The sequence below is a fragment of the Grammomys surdaster genome, unplaced genomic scaffold (assembly GCF_004785775.1).
Source record: "Grammomys surdaster isolate TR1022 unplaced genomic scaffold, NIH_TR_1.0 126185, whole genome shotgun sequence".
Taxonomy (NCBI): Eukaryota; Metazoa; Chordata; class Mammalia; order Rodentia; family Muridae; genus Grammomys; species Grammomys surdaster.
Window position 1 is genome coordinate 7,023,795 of NW_021620991.1, and position 6,745 is coordinate 7,030,539.

The following is a 6,745-nucleotide window of genomic DNA, read 5'->3' on the forward strand; positions in this document are numbered from 1 at the left end:
TCTGTGAACACAGCCCTGTAGCTCTGCTCCTCTGTGGCAGTCTTTTCACCAGCAGAGAATGCAAGTGACACAGGGTGGTCATCTACTGAATGCTTTGAGTAGTTAGAAGTAATGGACCACAGGTTGGTAAGCTTTGCTGTAAAGAACGCACAGTAAACACTTGGGCTTTGAAAACGATACTATGAATGTTAAATGTGCTACTATGAATGTTAAATGTAACAAAAGGAGGCTAGACAAATGAGTGAGCCTGCGGTGTTCTGATAAAACTGTTATCCCTGAGGTTGGAGAGATGGCTCAGTGGTTAAGAGAAACATCTCTTCTAGAGGACCTGAGTTCAGTTCCCAACACCCACACCAGGCAGCTCCTAACTGCCTCTAACTAATCTCTGTGAACACATACCCACATTCAGATATATACATAATTTAATAATAATAATAATAATAATAATAAAAAAAACCTGGGGGTGGAGAGATGATCCATTTGCTAAGAACACTGACTACTCTTCCAGAGGACCCGAGTTCAATTCCCAGCACATATGTGGTGGCTCATGACTGTTTCAGCTCCAAGTGACTTGACACTGTCACACACACATACATACAGGCAAAACACCAATGCACATTAAAATTAAAATGAATAAATGAATAAAAGTTGAAAGCTTTATTTATGATACTGAGAATCAAACAAAGGGCCTCAGACAGTCCTAAGGACATGCTGTAACCCCTTAGCTACATCTCCAGACCCAGTATCTAACCTGACACACAATAACTGTGGATAGTCACGGGGCACAGGGCAATAATTAGACACATGTATATGGTTTGCAACCATCAAATCAGGGAGTTAGCATTTCTTTCTCTTTAAAGGTTTGTCATTTCCCTGAGTTGGGAATATCTAAAGGGAGCCTCTCCTCTAGCTCTTTTTAAAATACTAGAGCTGGGCATGGTGAAACTTCAATCCCAGCACTCAGGAGGCAGAGGCAGGTGGATCTCTGTGAGTTCAAGGTCAGCCTTGTCTACAGAGCTAGTTCCAGGACAGCCAAAGCTATATAAAGAAACTTTGTCTCAACAAACAAATACATATGTGTGTGTGTGTGTGTGTGTGTGTGTGTGTTAGAGCCAGGCATGGCAGTCCATACTTGCACTCCCAGCACTTGGGAGGTGGAGGGAAAAGGGTTAGAAGTTCAAGATCATCTTCAGTTACATAAGGAGCTAGAGGCTAATCAAGGCTACATCAGACCCTTCTCAAAAAACAATAACAACAAATGGATTTGAAATTATTTAGATCTGGAATTTCAGCACTACAGAAACTACACAGGAAGGTTGCTGTGTATCTGACATCTGAGCTACCGAGATAGTGAGTATAAGGCCACCCTTGGCAAAAGTAACAAGACTTTGCCTCAAAAAAAAAGAAAAAGAAACAAAAGGGGGGGCTGGAGAAATGGCTCAGTAGTTGAGAGCATTTGCTGTGTAATGTGGGGAAACAGTACAGAAACCAGCACTCACATAGTAGAGGGGCCTTACGGCGCATGCCTGTAACTCCAGCTCTGAGAGGGCAGAAACCGAAGGCTGTGGCTTTCTGGCTGCTAGCCTAGAACATAAGTCCCAGAGTCTGTGGGGGTTGGGGGAGGGAGATCAGGTATACAGTGATGGAAGAGGGTGTGATACAGTCTTCTGGCTTTCATGTGCACATACATGCCCCTCCATGCACACAGACTCACACACACTTAGACATGCACACACTAGGAAGTACAGAAATCTGATTTTTAAAAGTAGGGGAAAAATCATGCATTAAATATGTACATAAATTTTTCCTTGTCATCATCCCCTAAATAACTCAATACAACAACTATTTACATAGCATTTACATTTTATTAGGTATTGTAAGGAATGCAGAGGCGATTTAAAGTATATGGGTGCATTTGCATAGGTTATATGTAAATACAGTATCATTTTACAAAAGGAATTTTGAAGAGGGGCATAGTACACATGCCCATAACGCCAACCCCTGGGAGGCTGAGGCAGGGGGATTACTGCAAATTGAGGCCAGCCTAGTTTGATTCAGGATTTTGCTATTGGTGTTTGTACATATTGCTTTTCTTGCAAAAACTTGTGTGTGTGTGTGTGTGTGTGTGTGTGTGTATGAATTATTTATTTTTCCTTTTGGTTTTTCCAGACAGGGTTTCTCTGAGTAGCCCCGGCTGTACTAGAACTCACTCTGTAGACCAGGTTGGCCTCGAATTCAAAACTCCACCTGTCTCTGCCTCCTGAGTGCTGGGATTAAAGGTGCACATGCACCACCACTGCCTGGCTCAGATTTTTTTTTTAAGATTTATTTTATTTTTTATGTATGTGTAATGTCAGATTTCCCTGGAGCTGGAGTTACAGGTGACTGTAAGTCACCATCCTTATGTAGGTGCTGGGAACGAAACTTCTGTTCTCTGGAAGAGCAGCAGGTGATTTTCCACTGAGCCAATTCTCCAGCCCCTACAAAGATGACTTTAAAAATCTACAAGGCTAAGTACCGAAACCCTATCTCAAACAAAACAAAAACAAAAACAATGGGGGGGGGTAGAAGGAGAAGAGGGGTCTGGGTCTGGATGTAATAAATGAGAAGATAAATTTAAAAATAAAATAGACAAATAAAAAAACAGAGGAGGAGAAGGAGAAAAGCAAGAGCCGAGGTGTCACCAGTGCACTGTGGCTGGATAACTCCCCAAAGACTTCTTTTATACTCTAAAACCACAAGGCTGGTGAGCAGGCAAGCAAAACAGAAACATACTTGCAATTAGCTTAGGGCTTTTGGTTTTCAAAGGCAGGTGCTATGTTTGACAGATTGTAAGTTGACAATTTGTGGTCAGGTTGCTAAGGACAAGGACATATTGTTTCAGCTATTTCTCCAGGTCACTCTGCTCCAGGTGCTTTGAGTGGATCTCTAAATCAGTAAAATGCTAACTAATAATTCATCTTTCCTACCTTCTCTACCTCACTGCCTCAGCCTCCTGAGCAGTTGGGACTACAGCCTGTACCACCAAGCCCAGCGCCACTCCTGCATACCGCTACTGACCTCATGTAGCAGAATGTCCTTGCTGGGGGGCTGTTGGGTGGGGGGGGAGAGCAGGGGGTGAGGGAGGGAGAAAGCAGGTTGAATGTTGCAATATGCACAGCTTACTTTCAAGTGGCCTGGGTTGGAGGAGAGAGAGCGAGCACAAGCTGGCTATACACATTCCTAAGCAGATATGCAGATATTAGGAAATATTAGCCAGTTACTACAGGGTTCTCCGCAGCCTCCACAGCCAACAGAGATGATCAGAGGGAGATAAGAAGGCAGCTTGGTTCAACGGGGCTCAGTAGACAGTTACTGGTTCAAACTTAGACAGTCTGACCCCCGGGGGTTTACTTTAGGGATATTTACGCACACCACAATTTGGTGAAAACTTTTCTGGTAACAATGAACTCAGTCTCATGTATCCAAAAAAACGTACATAAACCTCTTTGAGGAACAAAGTCGAACTGAATAAAGATCAGACATGATACATCAAAGCTCTTTGAAAAGGATATGTGACACCTTTCACCGAATAGCTTTTATAGATAAACTGGTAGAAACAGGCTCTCTAGGGTCTGGGGAAGAGTCTGACGTGGTCTCACAGGTAGTGCAAAGGTTACCAGGCTAGAAAGCATGTCCACTCCCAGGCTTCTGGGCAGCTAACAGGTTCCGCATTCTTCCCCTGTGTGCTTAAGATTCCAGATCCCCTAGAGCTTCTCCGTGAGCACAAACACCTCCATGGCCCCTACAAGTTACATACGAGCGCAGCTATGCTGGTACAAATCGGATTGTTACTTCCAGTGTTCCTTTTGTCTGGATTTGTTTTGTTTTGTTTAGGGGTTGTTTCTGTTACATGTATGTGTTTGAGTGTGGGTTTGTGTACATAAGTACAGATGTCCAAGGGTGGTCAGAAAAGGGTTTCAGATCGCCTGGGGTTGCGAGTTACAGGCACCAGGGAGAAGCCAGATATGGGATTTGGGAACAGAACCCAGGGTCTACTGCAAGAGCAGTGGATAATTAATTCTCTTACCAGTAGACCTATCTCTCCAGCTCCACTAATTTTAGTGTTTTGGAGACAGGGTCTTACTAGGCCTTGGCTGACCTAGAAGTAGCTATGTAGACCAGGCTGGCTTCCAGATCTGGAACTAAAGGTGTGTATCACCAAGCCAGGCTTTAAAGTTTCCAAAGTAAAAATTGTAATCTCCTGTATACCCAACTCCAGGAACCCTAACACCTTCTGGTCACCTGGGGGGGGGGCACCTAACTATACATGCCATATGGAGAGACACATACACATAAAATAAAAACAAAAAAAAATTCAATTATTTAAAAGTTATAAAATTTGTTGTGGGCCAGGGCATAGTGCTGTGGTAAAGCACTTGGCTAGTCTTGGGCTTGACACATGGCACCACACAAATAAATAAAGGAATCAGTAGCTGGGCATGCTGGTGCACACCTTTAATTCCAGCACTCAGGAGGCAGAGGCAGGAAGATCTCTGAGTCTGAGACCAGCAGAGGCTCTACAGAGTAAGTTTCAAGTCAGCCAGGGATATACAGAGAAACTTTTGTCTTGGAAAAAAAATATTATAATATCATATTATATATGATATCAGTCTAGAGGTCAGTAGCAAGGCAAGATTCATCAGCAGATCTGAAGCTCTTAAGTCAGGAAATTATTTCCAAAAAAGCCAAAATGGCAACTGTATAGTGGGAGATGGCTCTGAGACACAGTCAACATATCAACAGATAGACAGACATATGTCCCCAGTCCGTGGTGGTCTTCTTGCCAAGGATGAATAATCTTACACCCTGAGAAACTGAGACCAACCCCAGATGTGGGTCATGCCACAATGCTGAGATCTCAGAAGCAGCAGTCAGCTGGGTCTGCCTACAACCCAACACATGAGAAGTTCTGGCAAGAGGACTGGCATATGAGCTCTGGGATAGCCTGAGCTACATAGGGAGTATCAAGCCAGACAGGGCAGGATACCTGCCAAGAGCCTGTCTCAAACAAAAGTAATGTTATCTGTGATGTGTTTATAAAAAGATAAAGAGATGGGGGATATGTTCTATGGGGTGTGTGGTGAGGAATGGGGGAAGGAGATGTCTGAGCAGGCCCATGCTGAGGCATCCCTTCCCCCTGAGGGACCAGTCACACAACAGTATAGTATAGAATAGAGTTTATTCAAGGCATGGGGAGGGGATTTAAGAGAGTAGTAGAGGAAGAGAAAGTGGAGGGGGGGGAGAGAGGAGGGGAAAGGAGGGGAAAGGAGGGGAGAGGAGGGGAGGGAAGGAAAGAAGGGTAGAGGCCGGGCATTAGAGAGAAGGGGAAGGGAACAGGGAGGAGGGAGGGGCAGAGGGGAAGCAAGAAGACAAGAGAGCAGGAGATCAAGAGAGAGAGGAGGGGGCAAGCAGCCCCTTTTATAGTGGACCAGGCTTACCTGGCTGTTGCCAGGTAACTGTGAGGAGGAGCATACCTGGCTATTGCCAGGTAACTGTGGGGGTGGAGTTTAGACAGAATGCTAACAATCCACACAGGCATGCTACCATGCTGAAGTTCTGCAGGGTGAGGCAATTAATAATCAGAGGTTTAAGCTTAGCACAGCCACCATAGGTTCTGCATTTTAGAAAGCTTGGTATTGTAGTTGTAACAGCAATTGTCAGGTGAGGCCAGTAAACCAGAAGGCCAAAGACCTGTCTCAACAAACAAATATTACTGGCTAGGTGTAACTCAAGTGTTACAAAGGCAGGTAAATGAGGGTTGCCTAATGTTCCAGGTCAACCAAGACTAAGTAATGAAGACCTTTTCTCAAAAAGCAAATAAAAGAGAGACAGCACAGTGGTTATGAGCACTGACTGCCCTTCCACAGGACCTGGGTTCAATTCCCAGCATCCACATGGCAGTTCACAAGCATCAATAACTCCAGTCCCAGGGGATCCAACACCCTCTCCTGGGCTCTGGTAGCACCAGGTATGCCAAAAGTGCACAGACATCCACACAGGCAAAACATCCACACAGGATAAGAAAAAAAAAACCCTGAAAACTTAAAATAATAAACCCCCACAGGTTTGGTGCTTCACACGCCTAACCTCAGTACCCTAGGATAGAAACCACGACAATGACAAGCATGGGCTCTACAGGACGATGGAGGCCAGCAGAGGCCACAGGAGACTCTGTCACAGTAAGAAAAAAAATTAATTAAATACAAAAAAAAATAGGTTCTAGCCAGATGTGGAGGCATAGATAAGACTTTTGCCCCAGCACATGGGAAGCAGAGGCAGGCAGAGCTCTCTAGGTTCAAGGGGATGCAACGGTGCTTATCTATAGTCCTGTACACAGGTGTGACAGTGCATATCTATAGTCCTGCACTCAGGTGTGAAGGTGCATATCTATAGTCCTGCACTCAAGTGTGACACTGCATATCTATAGTCCTGAACTCAGGTGTGAGAGTGTGTATCTATAGTCCTGCACTCAGGTGTGACACTGCATATCTATAGTCCTGCACTCAGGTGTGAAGAAGCATATCTATAGTCCTGCACTCAGGTGTGACAGTGCATATCTATAGTCCTGCACTCGGGTGTGACAGTGCATATCTATAGTCCTGCACTCAGGTGTGACACTGCATATCTATAGTCCTGAACTCAGGTGTGACAGTGTGTATCTATAGTCCTGCACTCAGGTGTGACAGTGCATATCTATAGTCCT